The sequence below is a fragment of the Hylaeus anthracinus genome, unplaced genomic scaffold (assembly GCF_026225885.1).
Source record: "Hylaeus anthracinus isolate JK02 unplaced genomic scaffold, UHH_iyHylAnth1.0_haploid 12000, whole genome shotgun sequence".
Classification (NCBI taxonomy): domain Eukaryota; kingdom Metazoa; phylum Arthropoda; class Insecta; order Hymenoptera; family Colletidae; genus Hylaeus; species Hylaeus anthracinus.
In genome coordinates, this window is record NW_026534347.1 from 11430444 (window position 1) to 11453682 (window position 23239).

The 23239-nt window shown below is 37.5% G+C and overlaps 1 protein-coding gene across 3 annotated transcripts in view; it reads left to right on the top strand.

The window, feature by feature from the left end:
• The first annotated feature begins 5932 nt into the window (after positions 1 to 5932).
• Positions 5933 to 23239, top strand: part of LOC128890050 (uncharacterized) — a 48180-nt gene continuing 30873 nt past the window's right edge. Inside the window, exon 1 of one of the 3 annotated variants that reach the window (XM_054148225.1) lies at positions 5933 to 6723. The gene's annotated coding sequence lies outside the window, so the exon portion shown is untranslated. The remainder of the gene's footprint in view (positions 6724 to 23239) is intronic. The other 2 variants (XM_054148223.1, XM_054148224.1) reach the window with 2 other exon arrangements.

Sequence of the window (23239 nt, forward strand, 5' to 3'; positions counted from 1 at the left end):
CGCCTACGTGCAGGCAACCGGCCCGACTTACCTGTTAATATGGGTTGTCTAATTCTAGGGTCTAATTTTCGGTGCGTTTGGAAATTCTGGCGGATTTTGCTTGATGGTGGAGAAATACTCGATTTATGCGCTATTATAATGAAGTAAATCCAATTTTTGCGCTCCATCCCTTAAGGGACTTCCCTCTTGATGCAAATGCAAGTTTCGTTTCGTAACTTGCTAATTTTACTAACAAAACAGTTTATTATAAAAGATAACAGTGTTTTCATGTACTATTTGATATACATTAATTTACAAATAATATATGTTAATATTTTCATGTATACACACGCGTACATACCGCGTGCATTAGACACACACTAGATAGATTAAGCAAATGTCAATAACTTGCAAAATTGAAATAAGGAAGCACAAAATTTACAGACTTCGTATACACGCAAGAGTTAGAGAGATTGAAAATCTAACTAACTAAACTAACTGATCGCGAACGGCCACCTGCTTTTCCATACTTAATGATTTTTCGCGACAGTATATTCTTTTTATTATCGGAAAATTCTATCATTGCTTCGTAACGCACTAAGGCCCAATTGTAACGGAACATTTTTTTTGTACTACAGTAAAATTTTATACGCACGCATTTTTATAATGATGAATGCACAGAAACCATCCCCACTACAGACCACTTATACCAGCTACGGCTCCTGGATGTTGTCCCTGCTAATCTAAATCTAATTTCACTTTACACTTTATACATTACACTTTTGCACTTTGCACTTTTGCACTTTGCACTTTTGCACTTTACACTTTTGCACTTTACACTTTTGCACTTTACACTTTTGCACTTTACACTTTTACACTTTTGCACTTTACACTTTTACACTTTTGCACTTTACACTTTTGCACTTTGCACATTTTATATCTAAAGATCTTATTACAAGTTCGCAGCCATTAGCTCTGGATATTATTTGCGACGAAGGATTGTTCGTTACGAATAATACCGATTACTACGTCTTACCACGTGGAGGTTGCTGCAACTGGAGACCCGGAGGTAGAAGAAATCGAAGTTCCTTCGATCTCCCTCTACATACAGTATACATACGTAGATGCATACTCTACATAGAGTCGACGAGCTTAATACTAAGTACGAAACCGTGGAAATTAAAGAAAACAAAATCCCTTTGATTTCCATAGTCCAAGTCTGACTTTGCCAAATAATTATTTGAACTAAGAGGAGTGAAGCTAAATCACGATACGACGCGACCATGAAACTGGACTTACAGAGTCAATTCCGTTTCCTCTGGTGGGTCTGATTCGAGAGAAAGACGATCAACGTCTCCGCCAGTACTCTACTCCCTGCATACCTGCTGCCGAGGGCCCAGATCCGAGCTAACAGTGTACGACGTAGGTAGCACCGCGTCGGGTTGCCCTGCCCTGGCGTCACCAGGTATGTCTGACGGTCGTAGGGTCCGAAACGGAGTTCTACTCTCTGCACAACGTCAGGAGTCCAGGACACGACTTGCACCGTCTTACGGCTCTTTTGAACTGCGCTGCGCCGGGAGCCTGGACTTGGCCTGACGCGTACAGAGAGGAGAAGATTCCTCGGAGGCGTCGATTGACCCTCTCTCAAATCAAACCCACTAGAGGACGGCAACCGATCTCGGCCAGTCATATGGTTGGTCACTACACTTATCACATGAAGCAATAGTGACCGAAGTGGAGCACGATGTTACGAGCCCAATATGGACTTACGAACAAACAAAACAAGTTGATTAATAATTATTTGGCAGAGAAGACACTCGTACACGCAACCTTAAAACTAACCAAACCAAACTAAGATACCAAGGAAAACTACAAATAGGAGGGACGCGCGATCGCGAGATCCATATCGAACGAAAGATCAACGACGAATGAGTTCTCACCCCTCGTGTACCTGTGTCGGTCGAGGGGTCGTGGCTCATTTGTGCCCCTCGAAGTAGAGAAGGGGAAGAACAAACATTGTTTGCCAAACAACAACCGCGTGACATGACGTGACATGTCGATTCAAAGGCTCGTTGGATCCATCCACAAAAGAATTTACGAAACATTAATACAACAGCATAATCATATTTCCCATCATTCTTGAAATAATAAGTATTGTTAATAATTAATTTAACTATTGTCAGAAATTAATATTTAGTTGGTGCAATCAGCAAATATTAAAATATTGACAAATTTCTCACGATTAATGTCTCGAATGAATATTTATTCCTAACCGTAATTGTTATTAATATTTAATTGAACACTAAATGATACTGTATGTATCATAAACGTTTAATCATTTTGGATTAAGTTTTAATTGTTCCAATCACTAGATATTGAAATATAAAAAAATATGTCACGACAAGCTGTGTAACGAGACATATTTATTCTGTTACTACCTACCCATTTCATCGCCTCACAGCATTTTTCACCATATAATGTGACATGAATTTCGGCTGTTCGCAAATAAAAAGATTTTCAAGCTTAAAAATTAAAATCATCTAAATAATAACAGTTAATTCGAGTATCTGTGGTGCATAATTGAATAATGTAATTTATTAATTAACAAGTCAGGATACAAAATTTAGATTGGCACCAGAAAGAACGTCCCTTAAGGGATGGAGCGTAAAAATTGGAGTTACTTCATTATAATAGAGCATAAATCGAGTATTAATCGTGTACAGTTAAATAATGAAATTTTAGTAATATTAGCAAGTTACGAGACAAATTTCAAAATAATTAAAAATTATCTCCGATCTACGATGTCCCAGGAAAAACGAAGTAGTCTTGCACTTATTTCTATTGAACATGAAATATCAGAAATATTGACTTATCAAAAATAATAGACGAATTTCAGTCTCTAAAAGTCAGAAGAGTCAATTTGAGAATGTTGGTACAGTAATTTTATTATTTAATTTTAGAATGTTTTAAAAGATGTAAGTACCGCTAACAATTATTTTTTTTTGTCATTTTCTTTATAAATAATTATTAAAATAAAATGATCAATACATATTTTACAAGTGCGATTGTTCATTTATCCTATTTTATATAGTACGAATATTTTTGAATTTCCTCAAATTTTGAAACAATAAAGGGGTGGCGAGAAATGGATTTGCACAGTGGCGGCCAAATACTCAGGATCGGCACTGGACTAAACTTGCATTTGTACCAAGAGGGTCCCTTAGGGAATGAAGCGCAAAAATTGAAATTGCTCTTAGATAGCGCATAATTAACGCACAAATCCAACTGCATGTTTTTCTGTCAATATTGCATATCATTAGACTGCGGATCTTTATGCAAAATAAAATCTTCGCCGACGTCCCTACAAAAATTGAACCTAAATAGGAATTTATTTTATTCTGCAAATATTGTAACATGAACTTTACTTTCAATCTTTTTTGTATTCTTGCATATTGTTTGGATTTTGTAGTTTCTTGCACATTCCAATTTCCTATAAATGCATAAAGGAGCGCAGTCTACTTATCATTAATATGTGGGGGGTGGCTTACTGGCAGCCTACCAACCCCCGTCCCCCCATTTAAATAAATTTTTTTGCGTTAAACGGATCGAGCGAAAATTTCTTTTCTTACGGATTTGAAGAGCACATAAATAGTGCATTATTATGCAATTTTGTCCTTAAATTTTTTTATGGTTGATAACCATTCTAGTTTCGGTTTTCATTTTTAAATGTAACACTATCCAACAAATTTAAACTTTTTTTAAATTCCGCGATATCCACTAGGTGATTCTTATAGGGTTCCTCGTCCTAAATACGAATCTGGAAGTGAAATTGCTCCATCACCCTTAGTTTTTGAGAAATACGAGATTTTGTAAAAACGGTCGATTTTTAGAGAAAACTTAGTACTACTTGAAAACTACGAACGCTAGAAAGTTCTATTTAGTCTTAAAAGATAGAGGAGTATTTTCTGAATATGGAGACATATTCCTTTAGAATTATCTGCTCTTTTGAATGCCTGTAAATGAACACCGAAGTTCAAAAAGTTGCCGACGCGAGTACTTTTCACGAAATACTTTTGTATTTTTATGAAAAGTTATTCGTCTAGGTCGAATTTACTATGCATTATAGGATTCTGCAAACATTTCTGAAGAGAAAACCACCCGCGGTAAATGTTGGAACGTTTTCTAGTTCGTACAGATCCAGAAAATATTAATTTTGAACGCACGAATTGTGTTTGCCGACGCGCAGGCTTCGCTCGTTTTATTTTGGAGAATCAGGGCCATCGTCATGCGTTCTGCACAATCGTCGCCACGTGCTTGAATAATAACCATCAAATTCTCGTAAATTCGTTAAAATTCGCCTCACTTTGTCGAATAGAAAACCATTTTAAAGCTTAATGTTTCTACTTTTTGATACTTTAATCTTTTGTTATTTAAGTTAGTGTTTGGGGGGTAAATTCTGCTCTAAACAGAGATTTTTTATAGGTAGCAGTTTTCATTAAAAATTAACAACAAAATATACAATTACAGATTGAATTAATTGTTAAATAATTCAATTTAGATTTAAATAAAGTTTGCTCAATACCAAATTAGCAAAAGTCGAATAATTGAAGATACAAAAACGGGAAATTAATGATTAAAATTTAAACAGTGGACAATTGTCTCCGTTTTGTTGAGTTGCAGTATAAATGAAATATTAAAAATGAATCTGGAAACTGTAAATGTAATACAAAATGAATCTGGAACATGTAAATGTAATACAAAAACCGATAGCGCATGGCACCGATTAGACGAATCCCGTAGCGACGGCCCTGACTGACCGAAACATAGCTTACATAGCGAGCAATGGCTGTGCAGTGGCAAAACACCGTTCATGCGTTCCGAGTTGACATTTTGTCAAACCATATGGATTAGAAACCGTCCAACATTTGCCGCGGGTGGTTTTCTCTTCAGAAATGTTTGCAAAATCCTATAATGCATAGTAAATTCGACCCAGACGAATAACTTTTTATAAAAATACAAAAGTATTTCGTGAAAAGTACTCGCGTCGGCAACTTTTTGAACTTCGGTGTTCATTTACAGGCATTCAAAGGAGCAGATAATTCTAAAGGAATATGTCTTCATATTCAGAAAACACTCCTCTATCTTTTAAGACTAAATAGAACTCTCTAGAGTTCGTAGTTTTCAAGTAGTACTACGTTTTCTCTCAAAATCGACCGTATTTACAAAATCTCGAATTTCTCGAAAACTAAGGGTGATGGAGCAATTTCATTTTCAAATTCGTATTTAGGACGAGGAACACTATAAGAATCACCTAGTGTATATCGCGGAAACAAAATCGTGTTGGACAGTGTAATCAAACGGAAGTGAGTAAATGATTGAATACGATGGGAATGAAGGTAAACTGGAAGTTGGGAATGAATAAAGACAAAATGGGGATGACTAGGAATAAAGAAGGATACGTGTAGGCCAGTAGCTGAGCTATGGATACGCTTTAAGTTTAATTACATGAGTCGCTTAGCTAGGAGACAGGCTTTGCGTTTGATTACACCATTCGCTGAGGTACGGGATTGTGTTAACGTTTGATTACATTGGTCGCTGAACTATGAGATTAATTTTACGTTAATAATAAATTAGTTTTGCCTATTCTGTATTCTGGTAAGTCGGTTTTCAACCACTGTCGTTCGATCTATGATTGAGGACCTGTAAGTTTTTTTTTAAGTAGGGGAGAGGCTAGTTAGGCAGACGTATAATGAGTTGCTAGTTAAAAAAAAAGTAGTGATCGGATAAGGGTGAAGAAGCTCTGCTCTAGAGCCCCCAAGTCGTGGACAGAAAGTATCATCGAATGTCCGGCCTATCCTATACCACTTATTCGATACCACCTTCACTTCGCCGTGGAACGGACGGTATAGTCGCAGCCCTGGCTTCGCTATACTCCGTTGTGCCGCTGACCCAAATGAATCCTATGGCCAGTCAGTCCCGGTCCGGGCTTCTTCGCGGCAATATTGCTCGCTCGATCGCAGCCAGCACCGTTTCGACGCGCTTGTCCTCTTCGTTGATTAAATCGCTTCTCGAAATTTATCGTCGCCATCAATTTCGTCGATCGTTCGTGAGTGTCCACGAACCGTCAGCCGTCGCACGTCCCGCGACTCCGGTTGGTGGTTATCGATAAATCGGACCGTCTTGGTACCCATATTGCAACGGGAAGCGGAGGCCCGGTGAAATTCTACGCGCTCCCTAAACAGTGAAAGTTTCGAGCCGACGAAAGAAACCGAGAGAAGAACACGTCGGACGTTGTGTCAGTTTTCGAAAAATGCTCCGCAGTGCGATCCAGAGGATTTTTAACCCCGAAGACGAAGAGGCCTGCCGCAGATTCGGATTGGAAATTATTTTTTAATCGAACATCTTTCATATATATATCTCGGTCCTTTGTGGATTCGATGAGAAAGAGTGACGGTAGCCTCGGATATTTTTCGAATCAGAGGTAAGATCGTCGGTGAATCGTGGGAATCGATCTCGAGGCGCTTAGAGTAATCGTTGGGAGGGGTAGGAGGGGAAAGGACAGTTGAAGTGGAAAAGAGGATGACGAGAATGCCAGAGACGGAAGTAAAAACATAGAAATCGCGTCGTCCAACGACTGCGAAGATCCGATCGATCGGAATATCGCGCGTGTTCGCAGACTCCAGGACAGCGATGCGGTTGCATTCCGCGGCAACGATCCTTCCGCATAATCACTGACGCTCTGCAGTGAGTATCCTCCTTCTTCCTCTGCTGTACGCGATCTTTACTTTTACGGCTATCGAGGCAACTTTGATAATCTACATACACTCGCAAAATCTCAACTTCTTATCGAATAAAAGCACCCATTTTACAAGCCAATTTTCAAAAAGAGCCAGACCATAAAATTAGCCGTACGAAAACGACGATGGATCAAGCTGACGTGCTTGTCATGCAAGATTTTGTTTTTCAACGAAACGTGAAAGATGATGTCGCAGCGTCCACCGCGATTACGCCGACATGCCTATTTTTTTGTTTTTTTAAATTACTTTGTTTAAGGTCACATCAACTACAGGGTTATTAGTGACCACGTTAATATCTGCAATTCAATTACAATTTATTCATATATATAAATATATCTTTCGTTAATAAACGAAATATGAAGTAATGAATTATATATATTATATTACATATAATACCTTTTTTTTAATATATACCTATAGATATACCTAATATATATCATAGGTATCTACGAATTTCTCAATTTATCATGGATATATCTACTAGTTTGAGAAACTCGTTTCTATTGTTGAAAATCGTCTGCATATTATTTAAAAGTTTGAACTCTACTCCATCGTGCTGCATTCCTTGACATTCTTCAATTAAACGTTTGCATGCCTATTTTGTTGTTAAGAAACTAAATTGTAAAGCATCTTTTGGAAAACTCTTAATATTTCACGATCCGTCGTAGCGATATTTGCGATCGTTTCTCGAATTCGTCGATTTTTCACTTAAAACTCTTTCCATCTAACAGAAAAGGATTCCGCGTTACTCTAATCGCATCGTATTCTCTTTTGTCCTAATGGAAGTACATTCACCGCTTTCACGTGATTTCCACTAAACTACGTCGATTTGAATGTTGGCAACGATTAGTGCCATTCACAAACAGGCAGTCTCCGGTACTTGTCAACCGCTTTACAAAGAATATTTATCGCAAAGGATTACCGTTCGTTCTTGTCCGCCACCTTGCAGCGGTCGCATACCCTATTTAACAATAGCGGGAACAACCGCTTGGTCATCGAAACCGAACAACCGCGACCGGTACGCTCCTAATTAATTTTCAAGTGGACGATTTTAAAGAGACATGGCAGATTCTTCAAGTATGTCTAGTTATCGCAATCTAATCTTTTTTTGGAACAATTGCAAACAAAAATGGTAAACAAGTTTCCATAGAATAACAGATGACTTTTTCGAACAATCACCCACAGGACACTTCAACAGACTAGAACAAGTCAAAAGTACGCGCATCAAAATTGGACATATAAAATACACGTATAAACACCTACTTGAGAAAACCATTAGACTCCACCTGCCGTACATGCAACGAAATTCTAACAATAGAACACGTAATATTTACCTGTAAAAATACGGAACCACTCAGCATACAATACGAACTATCCACTAGTTTAAAGGAAGCGTGGAGCACAAAAGAAAACTTAAACAAAATAATCCAGCTACTTAAAGATGCACATATATGGAGTAACATCTAATATTGGAGAAAACCTCATAAGAAATTGTCGCTAATAACCAAAGGTTGATGCGATGTTAAATATGTAATAAAAAAAAAAGTTTCATCGATCGAAGTAATATTTTCTATAGTCCTGTGTCTTTGGTATAAACATGCGAAAGCTAATGCTCGATCGTTTAAAATGAAATTTATCGTTTTAACGTTTTTCACGCGTTATTATGCAATCGCTCTCTGTTCAGCGGGCAGCAACTATAACTATCGTTCAAATGAGTAAGAGTTATTGTCGTTCATAGAAATAAATGAAACGAATCGAATAAAACTGGACAAATCTAGTTGATCATAAGATTTATTTTTCTTTTTTTTTTAATATTTCTTCCTCGTTAACCAAAGGAAATGATTCGCGGAATATCAAGGACGCCTCCGCCTCGCGTCCTTGCGCCGGCTTATGAACGGTGCATTAATTCGCTCAATGAGCAGAACAATGTAAATGCAGTCCTCGATCGGACGCGCCGAGCTCCTTGTACTGTAATTTCGAAATTGCGCTCGTTCCGCGGCGGAATTCTAATTTCGTCTCGTTCCGGGATCTCGATTTGCCAGCCGTTAGCGTTTCGATTGGTCTACTTGCTCCGATTCCATCTCTCTCGTTACGTTTTCATCTGTTTTCGTTAAAGGGCATCGTGTCTGAACTGAACCAAAGCGATGATGTTTTGGACATTGTATTTGCGAGGAAATGGAGTGTTAACCCTTTGCAATCGAGAGGTGACTCTCAGTCACCATTAGGTTTCACGCAGCAAATCTATCAGCAATAATGTTTCTCTAGGTAGAGATGTGCAAAACCCTAGGCTTCGAATAAATCTGAAGTTTGCCGATGTGTTTGTCTCGTTTCTTTCTCTGTAAAATGTTCAAAAGAGGAAACGTGACAAACATATCGGCAAACTTAGGGTTTTGTCTATCACTGTCTTTAGGTTTAATTTCTTTGGAGCTCGAAGTGTCAATAAAATGATTGTCGGTGAGGTAAAGGTGACCTGATTCTCAAATCTCGATAGCTCAGCATTCGTGGCAATAGAATGCTAAGCATCTCGAAAAAAGCATCTCGAGTCGCTGGTAGATACTAGAAAAAAGGCCTCGAGTGCAAAGGGTTAATAAATAAGTCCTCAGGTTGTAATTCCTTTTATAGTTCCTTTTATTAAATACACATGTTGGATCTGGCATTACTTCCTCAAGCTCTTTCTAAAGGGAACCGAAGCACTAACGAAAACGTACAGACAGTGTTACCATCCAGTACAGAACAATTTCCCCTGACGCAAGCTAAAAAAACCGACACTGTTTCTCAAATAATTTCGAAATCAGTTGGAGTTTTGATTCATGCAAAATAAACGAATGTTATACATGAATAGGTTAAGAATTTATAAAATTAAAATATTTCATTCGTAAAAATTACGAAGAAATCATACATTTCCAAGAAATAGTCCTATGAAATCTTGAGTTAATTGACCATCTACTTAAAGATTAGTCAAAACATGCCATTCTCGTAGAATTTGACATATTTTCGTATTTTGATTAAGCATATATCTCGTAAAGTAGATGGTCAATTAACTCAAAATTTCAACGGGGAGTAACTACCTTAATGAACAGAAATGTGTGTGCGTTTGTGTGTAGTTAAGGGCGCCGCCATTGAAAAACCATTAAAAAAATTCTTTTATAAAATTTGACCCCCTACAAAAATCCCCAAACCTGTGGCTAAATTCGTGTGTGTGCGTGACCCTATCGTCTTTTATATAAACAGGCTGAGACGTTCGAAATATACACTGGAAGAAACAGCATCTCCTTCCTCACGGGATTCATCCAGTGATGGGCAAAACGCTAGATTTCGAATAAATCTGAAGCTTGACGATATATTTGTCTCGTTTCCTCTTTCGAACATTTTCCAAAAAAGGACGCGAGACAAGCACATCGGCAAACTTCAGATTTATTCGAAATCTAGCGTTTTGCCCATCTCTGGATTCGAGTGATGATATCCGGGCATCGCGAGCGCGGAAAGAAACCCGATACGTTGGCGTCGGCGTCAGGCGTCGACGACACCGAGGAGAGAAGATTCCTAGCCCGCGAAATAGCCGTTCGCCGTTCTTCCTTGACCTCGAAACCACGCGGAACATAGACAGCGCGGTTGCGTTGGCTAAGGTATTTGGCACGCACCTTCTTCGCAGAAGGGGGCCGCGCGAATGTACATAAAAAAGATCGCCATCGCACGAAGGAACTCGAAGCTGCGCTAACAGAGTATGTAGTTACGCAGAGGCGAACCTCTCGTCGGAACGAGAACTTTCATGTTGCTATCTCCGCATTTTCAAATCGAGTCGAAACGAATTAAACCGATGGTGGTTCCCAATGCCGCTCCAATTGAAATTGTATCCGCGTTAGGATAGATTTACTTTAATCTTGTCAAGTGAAGCGTGCCTTCGTACGAAAGCTTACCAAGTAATTATTCGGTTTCTTGGCTATTTTATTAATGGCTTTATAATCAGACTTTACCGTGTACGCGAGTCTAAACAAATTAAATCGATGCATCTGTGGTTCTCAATGCCGCTCCAATTTAAAGTGTATCCGCGTTAGGATAATTTACTCTAATCTTGCCAAGTGAAGCGTGCCTTCGTACGTTTAAAGTTTACCATGTAATTATTCGGTTACTAGGCTATTTTATTAACTCAGACTTTACCGTGTACTCGAGAGATTCTGGAAAAGTGTCCGAAATAATGCGCGGCAGTTTCCAAGCCTGTTACCACTTTTTAATATAAATAAAAGTGTTGCTTTCGTTCAAAAAATAAGTAAGGTATCCTATCTATATTCTCGGCAATATTTCTTCTTACAATCTTCTTACAAGACCCATGTGCAGTTGGAATGGCGATTCGAAAAGACATTTCGCGTTTATAAAAGTAAGCTGTTTGTGGCTGTACGTCCTAAATTCTAAATGTAGGAAGACGAGCGCGGTCCTGGACACATCGGACCGATAATGTGATCGTTGATGCAAAACGGCCGCACCTAATCTTCGCTGGAGACACGACGGATCGGCTCTCTCGGTTACTTTTCCGCAGCTATTCGTAACCCACTTTTGAAACCGACGATGCAGTCACCCCGGCGCTGTACGCTTGGCACGAGTGCCAACACTCGAATTAGAAGGATCTAATTCGCTCGAGTTACCTTCGACCGTGTTGCAGTCCGTTCGCTAACATCTTCGCGTACTCGCGATACTTTATGGTTACTTAACCATCGCTAGACCAAGCCTTCTTTTGTTACGTCAACTACCAAGGAGGACTGCTTTATGCCCATCCGACTAGGAGCGACAACGATTACCGATCGCTTTATGAACATTTAAACTACCTTACATTTAAACTACCTTCCTTTTCCTCGCGGTTCTTCTACCTCAGAACTTGAAGTTCACGCTACGTTTAGAAAGGTTTCTTATATACATAATAATAGACTGCGGATGTTTATGCATTTATGCCAAATCGAGATATGGATAAATCTGTAAAATATCAATAATAACATATATACTATACCTATATTATACAGGGTGCCTCACCCGATTTTGACGTCTTGTTTCTCTCGCTATTGTTACTCGTAACAAAAAGTGTTTCAGTGGAGGCTTGAATGGCATCGAGTGGAGCATATTCTGATGTTATTAGTTTTTTCGTGAGTGGAAGCGTAAAGGTCATATAAAGGTCAACTTTGTTTTTTTAAATGGAATGAGGTATTTTTTAATACATCAATCGATTCAGCTGGACAATCATTATAAAAAAGTACTAACTATGTAATGTCGGAAAATTAATAGTTCAGGAGATGTTTCAATTTAAATTATTTAAATTCTGAAGGCATCATTATTGCTGCACTAAGACGTCCTGTAAATAAACGTTAACGTCTTAGTACAACGGTAATGTTAGTACAAATGTATATGGGCAAATCTACAAAACTTATAGCTTTGCACTTGAAAAAGAAGCTTTTTTTTGTGACGGCACATTTTTAATATTTAGTACACACATTCACACTCACTTAGGACCTAAAAGAAAGTGAAACAAAAAATTTTAACTTAATGGTGTTGATGTCAGGAGGTAAAATTCAAAAACAGATTTGAAATCATAATATTGAGAGCAAAAAATTTTTCTTCAATATTGAAATAATTAATAACTCCTAATAAACCTTGAATAAACTTCAAAATATGCAAACATAATGAAAAATACAATATGTTTTGTAATACAACATTCGTGAAAACAATTTGGAACGCTACAACAGTAAAATGAGAAATATTTTTAATCGTGTTTTATAACTCAAATTAATTTCTTACAGAGGTCGTGAATCTCGAAAATTGCTCAAAACATTTCAAAACAGCTTTGCACCATGTGTTTCAATTTTTTTTCATCATTTCTTCATAGGTTGATGTTTTGATAATACAGAACACGAATTTATTTGCTTCAAATATCAATATTTTTGATCGTAAGAATGGCGCCTTCGGACTATTTTTAACGAAATTACTTTTCAATTATGCAATTAGAGTTTTCATGTCATTTCGTTAATTATTATCCAAATTATATCATGTGTGGTTTCATTTTCATCGCAAAAACATCAGGAATCGATTGAAGTTGCTTCCGCAAAGTTCTGATAAAAATTGCGAAGATTAGTATTTTCATTTCTTAATGGCAAAACTGGTGGTGTCCGTGCGATCTGTTGTACGACAAATCGTATCGTGCATGGGGCGTTTAACAAATTGGGCGTGCACGAGAAAACACGAGAAAACCTGTGAGTGGACGATTAATCTATTAAATTTATATCTACGGTTGCAGCCTTATCCCCTTTTAAAGGGAAAAAAACACATTCAAATGATAATCGGCACATACTTAATTAAACTTATTGGCGCTAAGAAGTGCCGAGGCCTAAATTCCACTCCGATCTCGAAATTCAGAACGATAGCGCGTCTGAAGTGCATTGGATCGAGAATCGCTGCATTTCTATAGAAGATCTAGGTCCCCCGGAGACGAGTTTCAATCGTAGGATAATCAACGACATGAAATCCTCGCTGGGGAATCACTAATTAATCGTGAGAAACAATTTCAAGGTAGAGGCCAGCGTCCTTCTCGATCCCGGCTAGAGACAAGGACGTTCTTAACGCGAGAGAGACGCGTGGCTACTCGACGCATCGAAGAGCGACGGAGACACGGCGATAGAGTGGGCGACAGAGTTTCACATGACCGAGTTAGAGCATCCAGTTTTACCGCGGGGGAGGAGGAGGAGGAGGGCATGATACTCGTGACACCAGATATCGTTTTCACGTAGGCCGGTTGATTGCTCGTCGGAGAAGGTTGTAATTGGCCAAAGGTCACAATCGCGAAACGTAATTTCATCCCACCATAAGGTAATTGCGGGAATTGCTGTTCCCTCCGCTCTGTCAATGATACTACACGTACAAGAGCTTTAACAGGAATTTGTTTTTAAACACAAATAAAAGGTATATCCGATGGAAAATGCAGTCACAGTTCCAAGATAGAATGATTTTTGAAAAAAGAAAGATATAACCGACTTCGAGAAACATTAAAATTGCATTAAAAAGTATGAAATAATTTCTAGTTAATTTATGTCAGTACTCAGCAGCTTTAGATATAATTGCTTAAGAGTATGGGTGCAGTGGAAAGTATGAAATAATTTCTATTTAAACTGCATTATTACTCACCAGCTCTTGATGAATCTGGTTAAATTATTAAATACAGTATATTAAATGGAATGCAACCTTTTTGGAGACAGCGTAAAATTAAACATTTTTTATTCCGGCTTGAGTTAGATTTTGGTGGAGGCGACAGTATTGAATGCAATTAATGAGTACATGTATACTGTCCATGTGGAAATACTGTCTCAGCAGGTTTGATGTATTTGATGTGGCGAGAGGAGAGGGGCAATATTGCATACAGTTAATGAGTATATCATCTACACGCAAATACTGTCTGAGTGGTTTGGGATAGTATTTGGTGGGGGTGGTGATATTAAATAGTGTTAATGTATATGATGTTTAAAGCGGATATAATGGTAGCAATAATTAAACATGATATTTTTTCTTCCTGTGGCAGATAGTTAAACCAAGTTTGGTAATTTTGAATGTAGGTAATATATAACTCCTATTCCTCTTGCTTCTAAGTTGGTTAAAAAATAATAGTTAGCCATTAATAATTCTGCAACGCTTTTTACAAAATTCAACGTTTGCTGTACAAAACACCATAGTTTCAGCGTTTTCGAAGAAATTCGTGCACTCTTGAAGGAACTCCGATAGATACTCACCGGATGTAAGATTATGTTCGAGTCTAAGCATGCTGTTGTACACTTTCTAGAGTATGCAACTTTTACTCCTCGGTAGTTTCCAGACTTTCATGAATCCTTTTGCGAGAGATTCGTGAAATATCCCTCGAGTCCTTTGAAGATTTGCCATGTTAAGCATCATTCTCGCAGGAGCTAAACCGACCAATGGTAAATAACTTACGTAAAGGATCTACCAGGATAAGGATAGGCAATCCGCCCCTATCCCAATTTTCATTGCTATTATGCGCCGTACAATGCTTTTGACCTAAAACATCATCAAGGATAATATGAGGGTAAACACCCTTAACTTTATAATTTTTTTTGTTCGGTTACTATTTCAGATATTTAAATTCTGTACAAACTAAAATATTCGTACTTATACACTCCATCTCATATATTTTTTCAGGGTATTTATGTTTTGCGGATGGTAATTGCAAACAACCCTGTGAGAGACACCTACCAAAAAAATCAGGAATGATGATCGATTATTTAGCTGGCACATGTAAAACTTCAGAATTTTTCGGAGTCCTGGAACATGGTTACATAATTAAAAAGAAACAAAAATCCAATGCGTTACGCTCCGCGCAATGGGCTGAAGGAGAATGAGATAGTGGTCAGACAAACTGTGCGCATCGTACGACTGAAGGAGAATGAGATAATGGTCAGACACGCTACGCGTGTCGTTACAGCTATGCATACGACAGGAACTGCATATTTGCACTATAACAGACTAATATCTTATAAAAAAATGAATCCGTCGAGGTTCAATATGTCGATCTTCACGTGACATGTAGTTCGTTTCATATTGCCGGTTTTGTTTCTTTTTAATTATGTACAAGTAAGTTACAATCCATCGGACAACGTACAGCGCGTGTTTGTAAACAATGTCTAGATATCGTTTAAAAAATAATAAACAGAATACTTTTAAGGAAAATATTATGATATCAATTACAAAATTGTTGAAACTGGTTGCCTCCCTGTCGTATGCATAGCTGTAACGATACGCGTAGCGTGTCTGACCATTAACTCATTTTCCTTCAGCTATACGGTACGTGTGTCGTGTCTGATCATTGTCTCATTCTCCTTCAGCCCATTGCACAGACCGTGGGATTTTTGTTTCTTTTTAATTATTTAACCATGTTCCAGGACTCCGACCGTTCTAAAACATTTACATGTGTCAGCTGAATAACCGATCATCATTCCTGATTTTTTTGGTAGGTGCCACTCACAGTGTTGTTTGCAATTACCACCCGCAAAAAATAAATTCTACCTTTAATAATTAAAAAAATACCCTGAAAAAAATGTATGAGATGCAATTTATAAGTATGAATATTTTCGTTTTCCCAGAATTTAAATATCTGAAATAGTAACCGAGAAAAAAAAATAATAAAGTTAAGCGTGGGGGTAACGATCTAAAACTTTGTTGGATGATGTTTTAGGTCAAAAGCATTGGACGGCACATAATAGCAATGAAAACCCTGCTAGACCCTTTCTAAATTTGGTAAATATTTGAACGTGACTTACTACATGTTTTCTACACTTGTCATTTTATGCAGTCGATCGCTTTTGTTTCCAAGGAACTCGAATGCTCGACAAAATGCAACCACTATTTCGCAACACTCCGGATAGTTAGAAAGATCCTTTCCTTTGTCAAAGGTTCTCGAATTCCTGTCGGATATCCGATACATCCTCCTTCGCTGCACGATCCTCTTACCCAGAAATATTACTCGGTGATTCTCAAATCCTACAAAGGAGAATTCCAGAATGTATGATGACATATGAGAAGTGAAAGTCGCATACTGTTTTCTACAGAATATAACTTTTACTCCTCGGAAGTCCACGTAGTATCTAAAATCTTCGAAGGATTTGCGGAAGATTTATTCGTGATCAAGAACGGGTCCGCCAAGTCGAGCTTCCTCGATGCAAACTCCTCTGATTCGAAAATATGTACTATTTTTCCATGGAATGTATTTTCTGCTTTTCAAATTTTCCATAGTTCCGAAGACTCTATCATTTCTCAGGAACTCGCGAATTCTCGTAAAACAAGTGACACATTCTTCAGCTTAGAAATATAACTTTAATATTGACTTTTTCCATTGTTTCGAAGGCTCTATCATTTCTCAGAAACTCGCGAAGCCTTGTAGAATAAATGACGGATTCTTCAACTTAGAAATATAACTTTAACATTGACGACTTTTTCCAAAATCATGAATAGGTCTATCTGACGCGTCGAAATAGACTACGCAATAGAGTCTAGAAGTTCTCGCCCAAACTCGCTAAAAGAAATCATTTTTCGGAACATGAAGGTTCACGTTAATCCCTTAAACGCCGAGCTCCTTTTTTCAAATAGAAGAAAGAAGTATCTTCATAAAATTATTATAACATTTTTGAGAAATGACACGCGGCGTTTTCAATTTTGGAAGATATAAATGATGCCCTTTTGTATCAAACAATAAAATCGTAGCGGTATAGAACCATTATTATTAGTAATTGATTTATTATAGGTACGCAAATATAGATGGACATACAGTATATGTCTGCCTTGGCGTTAAAGGGTTAAAATGTAAGGTTCGGTTAAAATTTGCAGACTAAATTTGAATTTGTTAAACTAGATAATATTCTCTAAGACGTAAATGTAGGTTGTAAGGTGGATGACTCAGCTCGATAATTCCGCATTTTTATATCGTAGCCTTCGCAACTCGACTGGTGTGAACTGGTGAATTGCATTGTCATAGAACAACGGCACACCTTTAATGAGTTTTTCTTGTTTTTTTACCCTAGATGCAGTCATAACAATATGTCGGCATAATAGTCGGTACCGTAGTATTGTTTTCTTTAAAATCAATCAGATCCGTACGCAGAGCAGACTGCTGTTGTTATTGTTTTCTTGGGAAGACCAATTATAATTTCCTTGAAAGAGCATCGCAACGAAGGATCATTAGATAGGATTGGACAGGATTCGTTCAACTTCACCTTTGTCGAGGAAACGACCTTGCCGTCTGATTTTTTTAAAACTGTCCCTTATAAAATTCCGTAGCGCGTTGTATCTCTTTTTTTGAGAAAAGATCCACAAAAAATTTCTTACCTTCAACCGTATTACTATGATGTTTCAAACGTGAAATTGCAAAGTCGGGATACAACGCACGCTGCTGAATTTTACAAGAAATCGTTTGAAAGAAAAATCAGACGAAAAAGTTGCTTCTTCGGCTCAAAAAATATTAATAACTGATTGGAAAATTACAAATGGTTGACATCGTTCTGTCTTTGTCTCTCCGTCGATTGTTGTATCTCCCTCTCTGTCACAGCATCATTGGAGTGACAAGGATCTATCTATCCTTGTCCCGGAACTTCCTATTTTTTCCGCAACTGTCGTTGAAGTCAACTCGAAACTTTGCTCTGACTCCTGTGCACCCTTAAAGCTTTGTATTGGGTTGTCCAGAAAGTTCGTGCCAATTTTTAAGAAAAATTCAAAGGCACATAGTCTTCCAACTAAATGATATTTTCTACGGAAAGTAACACTCGATACTCGAAGTTGTCCATCTATCCTTGTCCCGGAGCTTCCTACTTTTTCCGCAACTGTCGCTGAAATTAACTCGGAGTTTTCTTCTGACCTCAGCGCACCCTTAAAGCTTTGTACACCATAGATTAAAGCATCCTGCCTTTTATCATCGATATAGGAATCTCTGCAGGATATCTGATAGGTCTTCCAACTAATTGATATTTTCTACGGAAAGTAACACTCGATACTCGAAGTTGTCCGTAATTTGAAGAATCCTTTGCAAGCGTCTCGCAAATCCCAGCAGGGCCAGGGATGGGTTCTCCCATAGGTCTTCCTCCGAGGAATTTCGTTCCGTGAGAACTGGTTCGAGCGTCCCCGGCCGAAACAAGGCCAAGCTTCGCTAGCATCACCGTCTTCCCTCTTGATCTCGCGTGGCTTCGCACAAGCAAGCATTTTTTTCTGACCTTGCTCGATACTACACCTCTCGACATTCCAACCTAATCGAACGACACACCTCTCGCCGTTGCGTCCCATAATCCATGGACTGTTCTGGTTAGAAACATGTTATTCCTAGGTGTATTCGTGTATGCGGCTTTCCATACACGCGATTAGGAAGCGGTTAGTTTGAATGTGTTGTAGCTTGTTCGATGCTCAATGACGTTCCTATGAAATATTCTCTCGGTGGAATTTCTGATACTCCGGGGGAGTTGTCCGGCTATTAGAAGGAGTGGTTATAAATTCGTTGCTTTATGAAGTGGTTTGCGACGAAATCTAAGGAATTTTAGTACAATTTTATCGCGACAAGATCCAATTTCAGTCAAACATTCGAGTCTTTATGGTCTGCGTCTTTATAGCTTGCGATTTCGATGGGGTACTCTTTTATTTCGTACGAGAAAGTAGAGTTTTTTTCTTAAATTCTTAATTCTCGTTGCTTCGGGTATTTAAATGTATCTGTCAAATTATATTAATCCTTTGCGAGCGTATGTCTGGTCTCACCCACCACGGGAAAGAATCATACTAATCTTATATTGTATTCCGCAGACTACAAAGATTTAAGCCATTAGCCAATAGTAATAGATTCTAATTGTAAGATATTAGTATGATAATAGATTAACCCTTTGCGCTTGAGGAATTTTCTATAGAATATTTTCCAGTTCATTTTTATAATAAATTTCTGTAAAACTAAAAACTCTACTTCGAAAAGAAACATCTACGAACATTCATGACTCAATGTATTAGTATTTCAATTAATAATTAGCTGTATTTTGATATAAGTAAAATTGAAGTTTTACATTCAAAAACTCATTTTTTGAAGATGGGTTAATAGAAACTGATCTAAAATATGTGATAAGAACGTTAGTAATTATAAGTTATACAAGAAGATATGAATCAGTAGGTGAAATATCTACATGTTAATGTTTCTCAATGACAAAAATACTGAATATTGTTATGCTGTGGCAAACAAGTCGCCTTTTCGACACGCTTCGAAAATACCTCGTAGAATTCCAAATAGTATCGTGATCGTAATTATGATTACGATTATGCCCAACACTGATGTCAAATAATTGCTAACTCTAACATAGGCGATAACTTGTATCCTCCTAAAACGTTTGCACCAAAAAGCTGCTGAAATTCATCGTAATTCTTCTGTAGACCCTAAAGATCAATAACTCGAAGAATCTATCTACTAATGTTTCACGAAAGGTGATTATATCGAAGGGCATTTCGGAAGATGCTCGTAAAATAACAAGTGTTTACATACGATGATCTACCTCGTAGAATTCCAAATAGTATTTTGTATTTAAAATGGTAAAACGAAAGTTACCGAAAGATACCACATGATGGAGAACTATAAAATATAATTTTTACATAAAAACATTGCATGAAAATATATTATTGTGTAAACATATATCCAAAGTTCATAAAGAAATTAATAAACGTTGTTTACCCTTCATAATCTTGCATATTATGTATCATTTCTCGTTCTTCGGAAATTAATTCCAATCCATCTCTAAATTTAATACGACCGCAAAGGGTTAAATAAATTTTAAAATTCCCACTGCTATGTTACGGGTTGTCAAGTTAGGCTGATCACGAAACGGATCGAGTCCAAATTATGCATACATATAAAATACACGTCAGATGAAACTTGAGATCTAAACGTTGGTATTGAACATATTCTTGGAATAAAGTATCGCATTATTAAACTACTTCAAGTTGGATTTATTCCTTACATATTACATATTTTTCGTTTAGACTCTTATATAATAAAGAAAACATGACGATGCATTGTCTTCGAGTATGTATGTTTCGGAAAAACGAAACTGGATACAGTGCACGTACGAATACAATAAATATTCCTTCAAAATTCCTTACATATTCCTTACATTTATTCCTTATTCGTCTAAACGAACATTTTTAAACGCTGGTCGAAATTCAACGCGAAAGTGAATTTTTTATTTTAAGAATCCGCCACACAGTCGAGCACGTTTCCATGGACTTTCTTCGCGTAACCTACTTCCGGCATGAACAACAGGAACTCCGATGTTCACATCGGGCAAAAGAGCCGAGAATAATAGAGAGACAGGAATCTTAAGACTGGTTTCTTCGAACGACATTGTTATCAGTGGAAGGAAAATTAACCTGGTTTCTGCGGCTACTAACTGGTTTGAATTCACGTTAGCGTAGACTAATTTCACTTTAACCGAAAGCCGTGTGGATGGAAATTTCAAGAACCGCGAGACTGCGTTTGTGTAAAGGAATTAAGAGAATGTACTCGAGCAATTTAAACTTCTCGCTCCTGGCGTGTTTAGCAATAATCCTAACTTGTACGGTCGATCGTTGAATATATTTGAAATGTTCTTGTTACGTAATTGTGGTACCCGCTCCTCCCATACCCAAGAAGATATAGTCAAACGAAAAGGCGAAACGTAAGGTACGAGATTGATCGCGTAGGAAAAGCGGGAGACTGTGGATCATGGGTGTTCGAATCTTTTCCGTACTTTATTGTTTTTCGTTTAGACTCCTATATAATAAAGAAAATATGACGATTCATTGTCTTCGAGTATGTATGTTTCGGAAAAATGAAACTGGATGCAGTGCACGTACGAATACAAAAAAATATTGTCTTCAAAATACCGTGTTCGTATTGTTCGAATTGTTCGTATAGTAATATTCGATACTGGAGTATTCAAAGTTTATCCGTAGTGTCATAAACAATTCGAAGAGTAAACTGTTCGAATTCGAAATTCTTGTTCACCTCGCAACGATAACTGCACAGATTTGTTAGCTGCGCGTGAAAGTCACGCAGCGTCGGAACGAGGAAGAGGTCGAACATGCATGCAGTCGTACATAATTCTAATTTTCGATCAGTTTTGCATTCAAGATAAGGACCACGGGAAAGCGGTTGTTTAGAAACTTGACGAACATTTCACCGGAGATTTACCTCTCTTGATGCATTCGTTTCGGTCGATACTCATTTTCTTTTTAGAAATCTCGACCGTGCCCGGTGAATCCTGCCCGGAAAGAGATTATTTCCGAAGAGAGTCCGCGACTGACGGTTCGAGGGATATTTCCTCGTCGCGTAACAATCGCTACGTTGAAACATCTGGCTGGCGAAATAATACAGAAATCATGGAGTTTAATACGCGGCTATTAGCGACTCCGACGTTCGCCGTGGTCGAGGGAAACCCTTGAGAGAACTCGACGATTTTGATCTCTACTTTTCTTTGCCCCTAACTTTTCTTCATCCCAGCTTTTACACGATTGTTTACAATTTGTGGTCCAGAGAAAAAAACATGATTTTTTTGCTGAATTCTGTACATCGTTAATATCACTAGTTTACAGCTAAAATGTACATTCAATGTTACAATTTTTGTTTATGTATTTTGGCTTGATAAACTCAAAAATCGCAATGAAAAATTTTTCTATGGATAGGTTTTTTTTTATATGAATTTTTGAATTTCTTTTTCGATTTATTTCTGAGATACCTTCACATTTTAGGCTATATCTCGAGTTAGAAACATCCGACTGGGTCGCGCAAGATGCCATATTAAAAGTAATCGAATTTCCAACAATTGCTTCTAACATTGTTTTCCAATCGGTTCAATAATTTAAGTGTTACAGGCCAATATATATGAGAAACTTCGATATTTCAGCTAAAATAGAACACGAAAATTTCTCCCATTGCCATGCAAAAATAGAAATTGTCGAATTATGTCCAGTTTCTTATAGTTTACGTATAGATCGCATTTTTACGAGGAAAACAAGCTTTTGTTGAAGAAAATCTATGGATAAGTACCAGAGTTTGGAACAATTGAGTAAAGCTACAAAAATTCCAATTTTACTCCGTTTTCGTAATTTTCTCCAATTTATATAGGAACGTTTATTTAATTAATTTCTATTAGAAATACAATTAGAAATAATTTCGATAGGATTATTTAATTAATTATTTAATTAATTTCGATTAGAAATACAATTAGAAATAATTTTGGCCTTTGCTTTGTCTTCTGTTCTTTGTTGGTTTCTCATCAGGCAAACGGACCCAAAGAAGAACAAAAGACAAAGCAAAGGCCAAAATTATTTCTAATCGAAATTAATTAAATAAATGTTCCCATATAAATAGGAGAAAATTACAAAACTAGAGTAGCCAAAGAAGAAGAAGCTCGGACGTTTCCAAAAATTCCTTGTCATCGTATTTCCTCAGATTCGGAGTTCACCTAGTCTTTTACGCGTGGCGCAGTCTACGTTCGTCGCGACGTTGAGAATAATTTTACGCTTCCTTGCCCACCGCTATATCCATAGCTGCCATTATTTTTGAAACTTTCATTGGAATTGCAAGAACCAACAATATCGCAACCTTAATTGTACCCGTAACAAGAGTCACAGTGAAACGCATATGTTTCGCAGCAAATTGCCAGATCGTCGTACACATATGTAAACACTTGTTATTTTAGGGTCTACAAGATTACGATGAATTTCAGGAGCTTTTTGGTACAAACGTGCTTTTAGGAGGATACAAATTACCACCTATGTTAGAGTTAGCATTTGACATTAGTGTTGGGCATAATCGTAATCATAATTACGATTACGATTGTAATCAAATATTTTCGAGTTGTGATTACGATATAGGAATTTTGTACCTTAAAACCGACTTCAGATTCTTGTTCTTCACTTTAAAATACTTA